The sequence below is a fragment of the Vidua chalybeata genome, chromosome 17, assembly GCF_026979565.1.
Source record: "Vidua chalybeata isolate OUT-0048 chromosome 17, bVidCha1 merged haplotype, whole genome shotgun sequence".
NCBI classification, from domain to species: Eukaryota; Metazoa; Chordata; class Aves; order Passeriformes; family Viduidae; genus Vidua; species Vidua chalybeata.
This window is the reverse complement of record NC_071546.1, coordinates 281,332-296,341: the sequence shown is the minus strand read 5'-3', so window position 1 is coordinate 296,341 and position 15,010 is coordinate 281,332. Positions and strand designations below refer to the sequence as shown.

Sequence of the window (15,010 nt, the reverse complement as noted above, 5' to 3'; positions counted from 1 at the left end):
CCCTGTGTTTTCCTCTCCATCTGATGCTCAGGGAAGGATACCAGCAGACATCTCCGCTGCTGCCAGGCAGCGAGGGGCCCCAGCAGTGGGTTAGTAGGAGCAGAGGGAGGAAGGAGCCGGTGGGAAGAACCTGGCAGCAGGGCTGGGCTGTGAATCCCCATTCAGCATCGCCTCAGATGCAGGATGCGCTTTACACTGGCGCAGCACCTGCTCCTGCTTCCCACCCCAGCGCCTCACCACGGGTCCAGGAGGGCTCGGGGACAGCACAACCCAGCCAGGTGGTCCCAGGGTCCAGTTACAGCTGGTGGGGAATGGGCTGGACACTGAAAGGGGGATGGAGCAGATCCCGACCTGCAGGCACATTTCACTGCCACAAAGAGGCCAAGTGCCCGAGTGAAACTGCTGACCTGCTGGCAGGCACAGATCTGCAGCTTCAGCCTCATCTGTCTCGTGTTCTGAGCACAATAGGGTCAGCCCGGCATCCCCCTGGCGCTGGGATCCCGCCAGCCCAGGGTGCTGAGCAGATGCTCCAGCCACAGCAGCTGCGGGAGGATCCCCGGCCCCAGGCACTGCTGAGCCCCAGGGAGCCTGCAGAGAGCAAGACACAGACCATCAGCAGGAGATGGAAAGAAAATCCTCTTCCAGAGATTTATCATCCAGATTTTAAGGCTCTGTCTGCTGCTTCAATTCCTGGGGAAGGGGCATGAGTGGGCTCAGGGGTGTGCACACACCAGTCAGGACATTGACAACTCTGAGCTGCATCCAGAGACCCCTCAGCTGTTTACTGGGAGAAGCAGACACAAGAATTTGTATAAAATCACCCATCCAAGGCTCTGGGATGTCTGTCCCATTACTCTCTGCCCAGTGCAAGGAGAGCAAACCTTGACTCTTGTACCAGTTGTACCAAACTTCAGCCCAACAGCACTTCTTAGGATTGGATATCAGGGAGAAATCCTTCCCTGTGAGGGTGGGGAGGCCCTGGCACAGGGTGCCAGAGAAGCTGTGGCAGGACATGTCCAAGGCCAGGTTGGACAGGGCTTGGAGCAACCCGGGACAGCTGGGAAGGTGTCCCTGCCCATGGTAGGAGGGTTGGATTGAGATGAACTTTAAGGTCCTTTCCAACCCAAATCCATGATTCTATGGCTCCACACATCCCCTTGGAGCAAGGCAGGGCAGAGGGAGCAGCTGCCATCCAAGACAAGGGACATCCACAGGGCCTGGGCCCAGCACCCCACTTTGCACCAGGGACACACTGTGTGGACAGGAGAGCTGCTGCAGGAAGCAGCCGCCACTTCCACACTGGAAAACGTGGCTGCCCAGACTTCCTCCTCTTCACTTGAAGACACACTTAGGTCCTGGACAACCCACAAGCTTCCACTCAAGGGCTGGAAGGAGAGGAAGGCTGGATCTGCAGCCCCAGGAAAGCCTTGCAACATGTCCCCATCAAAGACAAAGTCTCCTCCCACCATGCTTTCCTCCTCCTCTAATCCAGGCAAGAGGATGATGAAGGACTGGCCTAGGAAGTCTGGCCAGTAGCAATGATGCTCAGCTTTACAGCCCTGAATGGCACAGGGCAGGGGCTGGAAGGGGTTCCCGAGGGAGGCTGGAGCTTCCCCTAGCTCGCACACACACAACTCCTTCCAGGCTCGAGGGACAGTACGAGCTCACAGTGCCTTGAGTCCAGATCAAACCCCACATCCCCCTGCAGCAGGGTCAGGTGCAGCCCCACTGCTCAGCACCACAGACCTGTACAGGCTGTGACAAACCCAAAGCTGCTGACTCAGAGGCACTGACTGCTCTGACAAGAATGATGAGCCCCGCAGCCATGGCTGCCACAGCCCCAGCACATTTTTAGGTGCTGCAATCGAGTCAGGTGTTTGTGGATGCACAAGATTCCCTGTGCAGGAGCTCCCAGCACCAGGGACTGCCACTGTTTTGTGTTTCTCCTTTGGCAGAGGGAGCTTCAGGCTCAGCTCAGACCTCCAAGCGACAGGCATCGCATGAAAGTCTACTACAGGCAGGCCTCGCAGCCGCCCACGCTGCTCGGCGCAGAGCTGTGCTGAGCCCATCTCCTCGCACTCCCCATCGTGTCCCAGCTGCCACTCGGTGCCACAGCTCCATGCCCAAGGCAGCAGGGAAATAGCCCAAGTGCATAGCCAAAGAGAATTAAGGCAAAGGACACTCCAGTGATGTCTGTGTGTCTGAGCAGGAAGCTCGGAGCAAGGAAGAGCCAAGCCCACCCCCTGCCCTTTAACCTACAGGTCATTCTCAGCAGCTTCCTAATTTAGAAACCCTAATTAGTTAAGGGAAAGATTTCTTCTGTTAGGGACAGAATTAGTCAGGCACTTGAGTGGTCTGTGTATGTCTGGAAGGCTCCTGTAGGAAAGCAGAAGTCCCCAGCAGTGCTGGAGCAAAGGGAAGGCAGGCAGGATGCCCAGAGTGACGCTCAAACCCCCACGGGATGAGGGCTCAGTGCTGCCAGCAGAAAGCCTTAATGTAATTCCGTAAACCAGTGAGGGATCCAGCTCCTCACCAGGATCAAGGTCATCACCCTGAGCTTAACAGGGAGCTCAGCTGCCTGCGGGAAGAAAAAGACTTTCCCCAATCTATGCTGCAGTGACTTCTTCAGCTGAGCCAGCCATCCCTCCTGGCCACAAAGACATGAGATACCCGGAGACACTTACCCTGGAAGGTGGTGGTGGTGGCAGCAGCCCAGGGAAGGGGGCCCAGCACACTCTGTGTCTGCACAGGGAGGGCACCAAAACCTTCTCCTGCACACCAGGAATACTCATACCTTTAGCTCAGAAATCCCATTCTGGACTTCAAAAACCATTTCTAGATGCTTCCTCCTGACCAAATCATCTTCCCTAAGAGTTCTGGAGAATGCTCATATCTCAAAAATTGGTAAAAATCAAAAATCCTAGGCAATCCTAGGCACAACATTCACAAGCAGCCAAAGCAGCAGGGCAAGACCCCATCCCCTGCCAAAGGTAGCCAAACACAGGCTCTGCAGCCCACAGCCCTGCCCACGGCTCTTCTGGGAATGGCTGCATCAAGGAGAGCAATCCCCATGGCACAGGGATGGTGGCAAGAGGAGAGGAGATGGGAATCCTCCCCTCCTGGAGGGGCTCACAGCCCACAGGAGACAGCTGCACCCTGGTCCTTCCTTGACTCCAAACACAGAGGCCATGCCTCGAGGGAGCTCTGGACCTACCACAGGTCCAGAACATGCCCTGTGTCCCTGCAGGCAGCAGACAGGTCCTCACGGAGAGCACAGCCCCGAGCAGCCCGGGGAGCCCCGCAGATGGGCACTGTGCCTGCTGAGCCAGACTCTGAACCAACAGAACTAAAGAGTAATTAATTCCCTTCTCGCAAGGACCATCACCCAAAGCCAGGCAGCCTTCCCTCGGTTCCAAACTCGCCCGATGACAACAAGGACACGCAGCTGAAGGCCACCAGAGCTGCTCTCCAGCCGTGGTCTGAGGAGCCTGACACAGCCAGAGCCCTCCCGTGGATGTGGAGACCCACGAGGAACAGAGCAGAGTAACAACGTGCTTCCCCGCAGTCCGAGTTTTTCTGGAGCAAAAATCCCTTTGGGCAAGTGTAGCAGGAGAAAGCTGGAGGGAAGGTGCCAGCTGAGTGCAGGAAGGAGACGGATGCATGGGCTGGCCTCGCTGGGGATGCTGGAGAAGCCACACCTCATCCACAGCAATGGAGAAGGGGCTGATCAGGAGTCACCTCACACCATCCACAGCTGAATGAAGCACAGCTTTGCCATCGCCTGCAGCACAGTGAGTCTGCCCAGCCGCACACCCAGACCATTGTTTGCCCACAGAAGGGTCCCCACCGACACAGGCTGAGGGCCGGGCACGCCGGAGGGAACAATACCCCGGGAAACAGCAGAGAAACAGCGATGGGAAATACAGAAACTGCTGATGGGGAAAGGGCCACGCAGGTCCTCTAGTACCATATCCCGGGTAACCAGCCTATGGAGAAAATGCTGAGCTCAAGGATACCTCCAGAGCCCACCTCCTGCCATATGACGGTACTCCAAAAATAACCACAGAAATATGCGAGGACCCATTCCAAGTTGTTCCTGGCTCTCTCCACATTCTCCCTCTAATGTAAATCGTCTCCCTCAGATCGCAGCCCTGAGGTTCAATGTGCTGCCGCAGCTCGGGGCTACGGATCCCTGGGGCTACGACTAGAGGGGGTCGCGCGGTCCCGCCCGCAGGACGCGGCTGGCGCTGCCGCCTGCCCGCGCTGCGCTGCCGGGCACCGGCAGCGCCCGCCGGATCCCCGCGGAAGCCGGGCTGGCCCCGCCCGCAGCATCCCGGCAGAACGCGGAGCGGGATGCGCCGCTGCCGCCGAGGGAAGAAGGCCCGGCTCGGGGCAGCTTTCCCGGCGCTGGGGCTGCAGCCCTGTCCGCCTCTCTCCTCGCAGGCGCCGCGCAGCACCTGGGGCTGCCCGGCCCCGCAGCCCCACACCCCCCCGGCCGCTCACCTCGGCTCTGCCCGCTCGGCTTGGCCCGGCTCCGTTCCGCCGCTGTGTGCCGGGCGCGGCCGCCGCCGCTGCCCGTCCGTGCCCGCTCGTGCCCCGCCGTGCGGCGGGCGCGGCGCAGCGCGGGGCGGGCCGGGCGCGGTGCGGCGCTGCGGAGGGGCGGGTCCTTACCGCCCGCACGGCCCCGCGCCGCCCCCGCCGCGGGAGCCGCTCCTGGGTCCCGCCGGGCTGCGGGGGCTGCGGGGTGCGCCGGGTCACCCCCTGTCCCCGGGGCACCGAGGGCCCCCCGGGTGTCCCCACGCACGTCCCGCGGGACGCTCCCCCGGCCACGGGCGGGGTCCCGTGGAGGCACCCGGTACTTTCAGTCTCCTCCCCCAGGGCCTGCTGAGCCTCCTCTGCCGTCCCGTGCAGGACATGCCGAGGGTCCTGCAGCTCCCAGGGGTGCCCGGCCCTTCATGGAGCACCCCGGGCTGTCCACCAGCGGCTTTTGGGGGGCACACCCATGAGCCCGGCCCGGGAGATCGCCACATCAGCACCTGACCACACTTGTGCATTTTGGGGGTGTCAAGGCAAGCAGCCCCCCCAAGAGATGCAATGGGAAGGGGAGGCCGTTGCTCTTCAAAATCTTTGTGCGCCCACAGCATGGACACATGGGATGCATGGGCACACTTGGATACACAGCAGGGATGCACTGGGGGCACAGGGATGCAGTGGGTGCACAGCAGGGATGCACTGGATGCAGAGGGATTCGCTGGATGCACAGCAGGGATGCAGTGGCCACTCTGCTCCCGGTGTAAACCTGGGTATGGGGTTAGCTCTCAGACAGGGGCAGGGAGGCTGCACACTCAGCCCTCTCTGCCCCCCTGTCTGGCAGACACTTGACAGTGAAGGCTGCAGGGACATGCCAGCCCAGCACATGGGTCTGGGTTGCCTGCTCCCAGAGCCTGTGATAGCTCCGAGCTCAGCACCCGGTGCCCTCTTGCTGATGTGCACTGAGCAGGACTCCAAACAGCACCTCGTGCCCTGACTGCCCCGCAGGGCCTGCCTGGCTTTGCTCCCTTACCTGGTGGCACAGCTGCCCTCAGTGGCTCTCCTGGTGTGAGGGACAGAAAACACCTCCAGTGGTGTGAGGGAGGCCGGGGGACCCTTCCCAGCAGTGAAGCTCCAACTTGGAGCCTCTGCCTGTCCCCTGCAGCCAGGCAGTCACAGTGTGTCACCTGTCTGGCAGCTGTGGGTGCCAAGGCTCTGTGCCAGCTGCCTCTGGGTGCTGCTCCTTCCCCCAGCCCCACAGGGAGCCTGACCCCTCAGCACCACAGCTGGGCTGGAGTGCTGGGATGAGGCAGGCTTTGTTTGAATGCTTTAGAAAGTGCCTCCTTTATTAGCCACACTGAGGCCTTTTCCCTGACAAACCACATACCAGCAGAGAGTACCAGGAACAAAATGAGGCTGCATGGTCCAGTGGTTCGAGCCAAGGCAGCGATGCCAGCAGGATTGTGGGCTCTAATCCCCTGCTGAGCTGTTGACTCACTGTACAAACTCAGGCAGGTCCTGCCGCTTTGTGCCGTGGAGAAGCCCAGCTGGAAAGTTGGGTAAATAGCAGGAACCTCTTGGAAAAAAAGAAACACCCCACTGCATGGGAGCCAGCTTGAGGGAGGGCATTCATTTACAAACAAATATTCCAGCTGGCTGCTGAGATCCCCTGTGCAGGCACAGCTTTCCCTTCCACATCCTTAAGGGACAGTGCTGAAGAGGTCTCTGCCTGCTGCTGGGGTGGCTGCCCTGCAAGGGATAGCATTTGCTGCAAGGGTCACAACTGGTGTGAATTTGTAGGGAATTTATACAGGAGAAAAGCTGCACTGTGTTGATTAAAAAAAAAAATATATATATATTGCAGTTGTGCGCAAGCTGCTGTGACTGTCTGCATTCATCTTCCAGGCCTTCAAAGGGAAAACAGTGATGGCTACTCAGGGGGTTTTGTCACACTCCAAAGGAAAGTCTGGGAAATGTAAATGTTAATTCACCCTTTAAAGTTAAATTGGGTCAGAGAAGTCAGTGAGTGACTGCATTGGTAGCACTCTGAGCACAGATATCCTTAATGTCACTGTCCCCTTGTGTGGGGACGGCTGGGCTCCAGGACAGTTTGGATGGGTGGTGGTGAAGGATCTCTGAAGCCCGGTCTTTAGAACATATGGTTTATTGTAAAGAGTGAAGGGCCTTGCTTGGAGTTGCCAGCCGCAACTCGTGGCAGGCCCAGAGAGTGGGGGGAGAGAGAGAGAGAGAGAGAGAGAGTCCCAGGTGAGCGTCCCAGGAGGAAGGTCCAAGAGAGCGTCCAGTCCCTCAGCCACACCTTATCAGGGGGTTTCAAGATGGGCTGGGACAGGACTTGGGCCAATGGGGTTACAGATACCTGATACTTCACGGGAGGGTTACAGGTATGGGATGAACCATACATTGGGGGGTGAGACAGGACATTCCATTTGACCTTTTAGATCATCAGAAAGGGGGATTGCTTTCAGCTTGGCTATATTATTGTTTTCGATATGCTCAGTGATTAAGGTTTGGTATTTCAAACCTTGTTTTCATCTCAATATCTGTATTTTCTGACTCTTTTGCCAGGCCATCATATTTATAGGGCTTTGCTATTTCATCTTCCCCAACACCCTTGGGATGCAGCATCCCCTTTGGAAGCCAAGGAGCTGGAAGAAGAACGTTTTCCCCAGTGAATCCTTCACTGGTGCAGACAACTCATCTCACACTGGTGCAAACAACCCAGACTGTCTTCCCCTGACCACCAAGCTAAAGCCTGAAACTCTCCAACGGCCCTGAAGGCATGGAAAATGCACCTCTGCCTGCTGAGGAGAGGGAAAGAGCCTCCCTGGCAAAATAATCCCCTGGGAGCTCTCAGTGGCCCCAGCTGTGCTGGATTCTCCTAGCTAATCAATAACTCATAAATGAAATTTCCTGCATCCCTGTCCAATTCCTGGTGCAGTGATGGGAGCAAATGGAAATACCACACATGGCAGATGGGGTGGGCAGGCAGGGGACAGCAAGACTACTCTTTTCCCCCAGAAAACACTAAGGAAGTGTAAATTTTGCAAGGTTTTCAGCAACTTAACTGAAAATTAAAAGATATTTCAAGAAATTTAAAGACATTTAAGGGAGCTGCCATTTGTTCAGTTTTTTGGGTTTTTTTTTTTTTCAGATGAATTGAATACATTTCCAGAAAAACCAGCTGTTTTAAACCCCAAATGCAGCCACCACTCAGCTGGTGGAGCTGCCCTTCTGCCTGTCCGTTGTCCACTGTCCACCCTGGTTTCCCATGGGTGCACAAGGGAAACCTTGGAACTTCCTGCAACCTCAGTGTGAACAAAGGGACCTGTGAGCCCTGGGAGCTCCATGGGAAAATCTCCCTCTTTTGAGAGTCAGGTAATTTTTGCAACCCAAGTGAGGATGTCCTGACCAGATTCCCATTGTCCAGCAGAATCAACCTGAAACAAGGCAAAAAACCACAAATAAATGAGGACTGGCATAAATTGCAAAGGTCTGGCAGATGTTTCACAGTTCAGTGTTAGGACAGATTTGGGCATCAGGCTTTTGCCAGATTTTTAGCAACGCAGGGGGACATCCTGGACTGCATCAAAAGGGGAGTGGGCAGCAGGGGAGGGGGGGATTCTGCCCTTCTGCCCACCCAGGAGAAACCCCACCTGCAGAGCTGCCTCCAACCCTGGGGACCCAACATCAGAAGGATGGGGAGCTGCTGGAGTGAGTCCAGAGAGGCCACAGAGATGCTCCAAGGGCTGGAGCCCCCCTGCTTTGGGACAGGCTGGGAGAGCTGGAGGCATTCACCTGGAGAAGAGGAGGCTCCAGGGAGAGCTCAGAACCCCTTGCAGTGTTTTAGGCTTATAACAATGAGGGAGAACAGTTTTTTACACAGCCAGATGGTGACATGACAAGAGGAAATGGTTTTAAACTAAATGACCAGATATTTAGATTGGTTGTTAGGAAGAAAATGTTCTCTGTGAGGGTGGGCAGGCCCTGGCACAGGATGCCCAGATCAGCTGTGGCTGCCCCTGGATCCCTGGAAGTGTCCAAGGCCAGGCTAGATGGGGCTTGGAGCAACCTGGGATAGTGGGAGGTGTCTGTGCCATGGCAGGGGCTGGAACTGTATGGTCTTCAAGGGCCCTTCCAACCCAAACCAGTCTGGGTTTATGGCTCTATTCTCCTTGAGAGCCTGCAAGCTCTTTCATTCCAGCAAGTTTTCCCCTCTCAATTTACCTCTGCAGTGACTCTGGCCTGGCTTTATGGGAAGGAAAGCAAAGAGGACCAGCACATGCTCCAGCAGTGCCTCTTCTACATGGAAACCTGCTCTTCTTTGAAGGAGATAGACCAGAGGGGTGCAGATTGGGGCCCAGCTCCAGGGTGCAGCCGTGGAAACAAATCTCCTGCAAGGAAGAGCATCTTGGAGCTCTTGGAGCTCCACCTTTCAGGCCCAGAGCAAACCTTCAGTCAGCCCTCACAGCCCCGGTATTGGGAAGGGCCATCTGCAGCCATTAGCCAGCCCTGCTGATGATGCTCCACGAATGCTCCATGTGTCTTAGGTCAGAAGATGTGGCTGGGGTGTGCATTCTATGGCCATCTGTCAGAGGTGGGACAATTCTCTGCTATTCATGGGGCAGTTATCTTTATCTCTCCCACAGCCAATCCTCCCTCCAGGAGATCTCTTCTGTCCATGGCCACTGAGTGTCCCTGCATGGCTGAGAAAATTCCATCATCCCATGGGGAGATGCTCTGCCCAGGGGAGAAGCCAAGCATTCCTATCTGGATCCAATCTGACTTTGGGAACCCCACAGCAGCCTTTGCCCACTGCATTCCCAGAGGAGCAGCTTTCTTCTCCACTGCATTCCCAGAGGAAGCCCAAGCCCATCTCCAGCAGCCCTGGAGCTTCAGAGGAAAACTCCAGCCTTGTCCAGGATCCCTGCTCCAGCAGAAGCACAGCTGGCACTGCAGGAGGGCTGAGCCCCCATGGAATGGGACTGCTGCCACCACCCTGACCCACAGGCTGCCAGGGCCTGTTCTGACTCTGGCAGTGGTTTGATTTCTTTTTTTTTTTTTTTTTTTTTTTATACTATTGCATTTGTATTTTTAAAATTTTTCCTAGTGAAGAACTGTTATTCCTACTCCCATATCTTTGCCTGAGAGCCCCTTAATTTCAAAATTATAATAATTCAGAGGGAAGGGGTTTGCATTTTCCATTTCAAGGGAGGCTCCTGCCATCCTCAGCAGACACCTGGCTTTTCAAACCAAGACACCCTGACACAGAGATGCAGCAGGAACTGGGGCAGGGCTGTGTTGAGCTGAAAAGGTCCTGCCTGGCACAGGAGGACAGAGCTTGGGTACAGGGCTCTGCAGAGGGTCTGGGGGCACCCAAAGCCCTTATCCCCTAAATCCCAGCAGCAGGGAAAAGGGTGTGTGTGTGTCTGTGACTTTTGGGAGGAGGTTATTTTGGGAATCCCCACCTGAGCTGCTGCTGGTGCTGATGCTCTGTGATAAAAACCTTTCATGCCTCTTGCTTGTTTATGCATGGCATGAAAAGGCCCTTTGTGCAGCTCGGGGAGCTGGCTGCTAGCTGGGATCAGTGAGACGCTCCTGTGTGCTCCTCTGCTCCAGCCCCCTCAGCAAAACCACCCACAGGAGGCTTGGGGGTACCCATGGGCAGGGACTGGCACCCCACAGAAGAAAGGCCACAGCTGCTGCAGCTCCTGGGCACCTCCTGTCCTTCACACCTTTGGGTGGTGGGAATGCTGGGGAGCTCAGGCAAATGCTTCCAGCCAAAGAAAACATTTCCAGCTCTTGAGGCCATCTTCCTCCAGGCTGTTTGAGTGGGATCCCAAGCTCAAAGAAGTCCCTGGGACATATGTCATCAGGGACTGTCACCAGATCTGGTAATCAAGCCCTTATTATCCCTGCATGTCTGGAGCCCTGAAGTCTCAGGGGATGAGCAGACAGACATCCCACTGCCTTCATCCTTTGCTTCCCAAGGGTTCCCAAGGACCTTCTCCCCAAATGCTGTCAGTGCCTGGCCTTCAGACAGTTGGGATATTCTAGGTAGTTATGCACATGGTGGAAAAATAGGAATAAAAGAGCAGGAAATGCATTTTTTTAATTAATCAAAGAGATTAATGACCTGTGTCAGAGTTAGGACACATCCCACCTGCTGCCTTGCAGGTAGAAGGACTGCAATGGTAAGCATTGCAGCACCCCTGGGACACTGGGAGGAAGGAATATTTGCCCCTAAGACCCCGGGCAGGGAGTGGGGTCCCTGGTGCCACCCAGCACAGCTGTGAGCAGGTGCAAAGAGAGCATTGGTGCTGCAGCAGAGCTGGTGAGAGTGACAATATTGGCAAGGGGTTCCTGCTGTGCTGTGGGGTGTGAGGGGCAGGAGGAAGGGCTGGGCAGGTCCTGCTCCAGCGGCAGCTCCAGCCCCAGGTGTGGGTCCTGAGCCTCCTGGATCCACTCCCTCCTTAGACAGGCTCCCTGCACGGACCAGCTGGATGGAATCCTGCACCATCCCTGCAGGGTGGCACTGCCGTCCTGTGAGGGGATGCCAAGGCTCTGCCCCAGACTGTGCCAGGCAGAGCAGTGGGATTTCCTGTGTCTTCCCATCCCAAGTCTGCCAGGAAAGTGCAGTTCTCCTGAGGGAGCCCCTGGCACAGGTCTGCCGTGCTCTGACTCAAGGGAAGGCTCCAACAGCTTAATTAACTGCCAGCTTGGAGATGGCAGGGTCTGAGCAAAGATGAGGGACACCAGCCTGTCCCCCTGGGAGCAGCTGAGCCCCAGAGAGGGGGCAGGGACAGGTGGAGAACAAGGTGTGAAGAGTGGGTGTGGAGACATGTGCTCCTTGAACCCACCCTGCCCACGTCACCCCTCTGGGTGACATCTCATCCCTCCTGCCCTGGTGAGAAGGATACTCCTTAACACTGCCTGTCCTGCATCCCTCAGCTTCAGGGAGCCCCAGAGGAGGCTGCAGTGCCAGTTACAGCAGGACCCCCAGGCCCCGCACTGATCTGGAGGACTGCACCAGCTGAAAGTGGCATTTCTGCCCAAGAACATGACTTTGTCCTGCATAACTTTTTCTGCTGCCCAGGCTCTTCCTTCTCACTGCAAACATCCTGAGACTGTATGGATTTTTCTATTAAGAGTCACAGGCACGAAGGGAATGCTTAAAAAAAAAAAAAGAAGAAAGAAAAAAAAAAAGAAATAAGCCATCTGTTGTGGATTTGAGATATCTGAGATGAGCAGCCCCCAGTGTCCCAGCACACAGAGCAGGTGATCATGTGAAAATCTTGGCTTCTAACGCTGCTGGGCACAGCACCAGAGGTGCCATCCCTGCACGGGTTCAAAAGGCGTGGGAATGTGGCACCTGGGCATGTGGTTTAGTGGTGACCACAGTGGTGCTGATCAGTGGTTGGACTTGATGATTTTGGTGTCTTTTCCAACCTCAGTGATTCGGTGATTCAATGAAAGGCAGGAAAATTGGAAAGCTAAAAGCTGGAATGGCAGAAGATAAATCAAGAGAGGGTCAAGAATGATCTAAGGATCTGCTTAGGTGGGAAAGTCACCAAGCCATGTGGAACTCCTGCAACCTGCACAGTCCAGCCTGGAGAACTGTTCCCCAGAGTCCCACGGGGCTGAGCTGGCTGTGAGGGGACACTCAGCTGAGGAGTGATGGTCACCTGGCCACAGCCTACGGAAGTTAATGACCTCCACTCCAGGAGCAGCATCCCAGCCATCATTTAGCTCTAATTACCAGCCTAATTACTGGGTCTCACTGCACGTGTCAGGTTATGGAATGCTCACACGAGCCTCTTCCCATGCTGGATCCTGTGGCTCCCACACCTCTGTGGCATTCTTCTGGGAAACCCAGGGTTCACTCAGCTGCTGCCAGGTGGGTTCCTGTGCCCCAGGCTGGGCTGGCAGCTCTCAAGGACCTCTCTCAGCTTCACACCTGCTGACTGTAAATGTCTGTGGGTTTAAGACACACTTGAGACTCAGTTTTATACAGGGAGGACTTGGGATTGCTGTAGGAAGAACAATACTTTCCCAAGGGTTCCCAGCAGTTTGTGCTTCCTACCTGGGTTCCCTATTCTGGGAAGAGGTGGGGACCTCTCCCTTCTCTGCAGATGCAGAGAGGCAGAGAAGTTGTAGGATGTGGATCACAACAAGCAGGAGCTCCAGTGGTTATTGTGGTTACAATGTGGTTCAATGTGGTTACAATCCTTCTGGGGATGCCTGCTGAATGAAGGGAATTCAGGGAAAGTTTCCCCCCAGGTAAAACAGCAAAACCACCAGGGCTGAATGAGGCTGCGCTGCAAGGATTTGCCAGGTACAAGAAAGAAGACTCTGGTCTGGGATCAGCAAACGGGGAGGGCTGAATAGCTTACAGAAACCTCTGCTGAAGTCACATTTGGTGATAAACACCCTGGACTGAGGTCTGGATGTTGCCATGGTGCTCCTGGGTTTGGATGCAGGATTCACGTGGTTACCATCTCCTACAAAGTATCCCGGAGAACATCAGAAATTCACCCAAAGATTGGGCAGAAACAGATCTCAGTGCCCCAAGTGGAGCTATAGGGTGGGCCAGCTTTCCCTGAAGGCAAGAAGCCTGGTCTTGGAGATGGTCTCCTGTGTGCTGTCAAGAGTCACGGCCCCACTGCTGTCATCAGTGGGGTGGGCAAGGCAGGGCAGGGCAGGCAGTCTCACTCCTAGGTGGGCAACCACCTCACTCTCCTCTCAGTGCCAGGCACTCTCCAGATGCTGAGCCCCTCCTGCTGTGTCCCAGCCGTGTGGAATGCCAGCCTTCGGCCCCTCTCTGATGGGAACTGGAGCTCTGCAGCTCCTGGGACAGCAGAGCCTGTCCCTGACATCCAACCAGCAGGAGGGAGCACCGGGACCCCAGGGAGCCCTGGGTCAGCCAGAGCCAAACCCAGCTGGGTCAGTGCTGTCCCTGTCCCTGCCAGGGACCTGTTGGTGCCAGAGCAGGAGCAGGTCCTGCTCCTTCCATCCCTGCTCCACCCGGGGCAGGCAAGCTGAAGGCTGGCTGGCCCCTGGCAGCACTTCCCACCCCTGCCCTCCTGCCAGTCCTTTCCCAGCTGCCTCCCAGTCCTGGGAACAGCCTCGGTCCTGCCCTCTCCACAGGACTTGTGTCCCCCAGCAAGGCAGTTCACCCTACCCTGCTGCTCCCAGTGCCTGGGAAGGTGTGGCAGAACAGTCCCTCACTGCTGGACACGCTGGCCATCAGCACCTGGCAGCCTGGGGAAGTTAACAGGAAAGCCCAAGCCAGTATTGCTAAATTACAGCCCTCTCTTCTAGAGAGGATTTGCAGCCAAACTCCCAGTGAGAGGCTCACGGGTGGGCCCCTGTTACTGGCTCTGCCCCACTGCTGGCTGTGCCCGTGGGCAGGAGGGCAGCACAGGGATTGGACCACCAGGACCATGGGATCAGTGGGCTCCATGGGCAGGAGGCAGCAGGGAGCTCTGTACCTTCAGGGGCTCCCTAGGCCATGGGGTCCCTGCACGTGGGACTGGTACAGTGCTGGGGCTGGTAGAGTGCTGTGCCATCGCCTCCCCACTGCTGTCTCCATCCTAGACACCCCTGAGCCAGCCTGGAGGTGGCCCCTTCAGTGTGCTGAACCCGGAGAAGCTCTGCTCCCCCCTCTCCCCGAGCCCAGCCAGCCCAGCCCCTGGCAGGGTGCTCCTGGTGCTCCAGGGCTGTGCTGAGCCTCCCTCTCCTTCTTGGCCCATGCTGTGTCTGCCTGTGGGGCCCAGTCCCATGAGCAGCACACGAAAGGGGAGGTCAGGTCCTCATGAGGTTCCCGTGAGGACACAGGACCCCACAGATGTCTTGGGACTGGAGGAGCATCCGCACAGGGCTGCACCCCACTGAGACACAGGAACACGAGCCCAGAGCTGAGCTGAGGAGAGAAGTCAGGCCTGGGGAAACAAACTCTGTTTTGTCCCAGATTCCTGCTTCCCTGGACTCCAAGCAACATCCGCTGCAGCCTCTGGCATGAGCCAGCTCTGACCCCGTGGCCAAGGGCACCGAGGGCACTGAGGGCAGCGTCTCTGGAGCTGCCAGGCTCAGCCCCCCCATGCTGTGAGAGCACTTCCAATGCTCCACAGCCAATTTCCCTGGCCCAAGCGCCCTGGCAGCAACACTCAGCGAGATCCCAGCCTTGTTACTGTTCATCACACACAGGGTCATGAATAATATTTGGAAAATAAAGATCTGTGCAGAGCCAACCCCTGCCAGGGATGTCCAACACCCAGCTGGAGCCTCTCCCAGCAGCACAGGACCAGGCTTGATGGTGCGGGCCTCTTTTCAGGGTGTTTGTTTGTGGTACTGAGACCTCCAGCGCTCTGCTAGCTTCAGCTGATGCTGCCAGATGAGTCCAGAAGTGAGGAGGAGGGAAGAGGCCTGTGGAGCAGTGCCAGCTCTGCTCCCTGGCCAGGGC

The 15,010-nt window shown here is 56.5% G+C and overlaps 1 protein-coding gene across 10 annotated transcripts in view; it reads right to left on the bottom strand.

Annotated features, from left to right (window-relative positions):
• Nucleotides 1-4,592, bottom strand: part of EPB41L1 (erythrocyte membrane protein band 4.1 like 1) — a 63,953-nt gene extending 59,361 nt beyond the window's left edge. For 6 of the 10 annotated variants that reach the window (XM_053958150.1, XM_053958152.1, XM_053958154.1 and 3 more), the window contains exon 1: nucleotides 4,504-4,592. The gene's annotated coding sequence lies outside the window, so the exon portion shown is untranslated. The remainder of the gene's footprint in view (nucleotides 1-4,503) is intronic. The other 4 variants (XM_053958158.1, XM_053958159.1, XM_053958160.1 and 1 more) reach the window with 4 other exon arrangements.
• Between the last annotated feature and the right edge of the window lie 10,418 nt (nucleotides 4,593-15,010).